Source organism: Oratosquilla oratoria, unplaced genomic scaffold (genome assembly GCF_046742065.1).
Source record: "Oratosquilla oratoria isolate Oo_2021 unplaced genomic scaffold, ASM4674206v1 SCAFFOLD76, whole genome shotgun sequence".
NCBI lineage: Eukaryota > Metazoa > Arthropoda > Malacostraca > Stomatopoda > Squillidae > Oratosquilla > Oratosquilla oratoria.
The window spans coordinates 317,012-317,500 of NW_027467740.1; positions in this window are offsets into that span (position 1 = coordinate 317,012).

The window sequence follows — 489 nt, forward strand, 5'->3', positions numbered from 1 at the left end:
TTCTGCCTACCTTCAGGAAGAAGGGATCCTACAGGGAAGCATTCTTAGCCCAACACTGTTTTGTTATAGCCTTAAATGGCCTAATCGAGTTCCTGCTGGAGTACAAGGACAGTTATTTGCATATTGCTATGCAGTTTTTTGTGCTGCATGTACAGCTATTGAGACTTCCTACAAAATTCAGGCGACTATTAATGCTGCAAATACTTGGTCAAATACTAGACTTCAAAATCTCCTGAGAAAACTAAAGACATTCGTTCTTGTCGATTAAGACGTAGAGATTCCTATATTATTTTTAAATCGTTCTATCTTGCTATATGAAGATTGTGTAAAGTATCTTGGTGCTGTTTTTGAGAAGAAATGAACTTTTACTCAACACATGAAACGGTAAGTAATGTAAAGCTTCGACTAAACATTTTAAAGGTAATTTCTGACTTAAATTGGGGAGCCAATAGAACTAAAGTTAAGAATTTACCGGGCCATGTGTCTTAG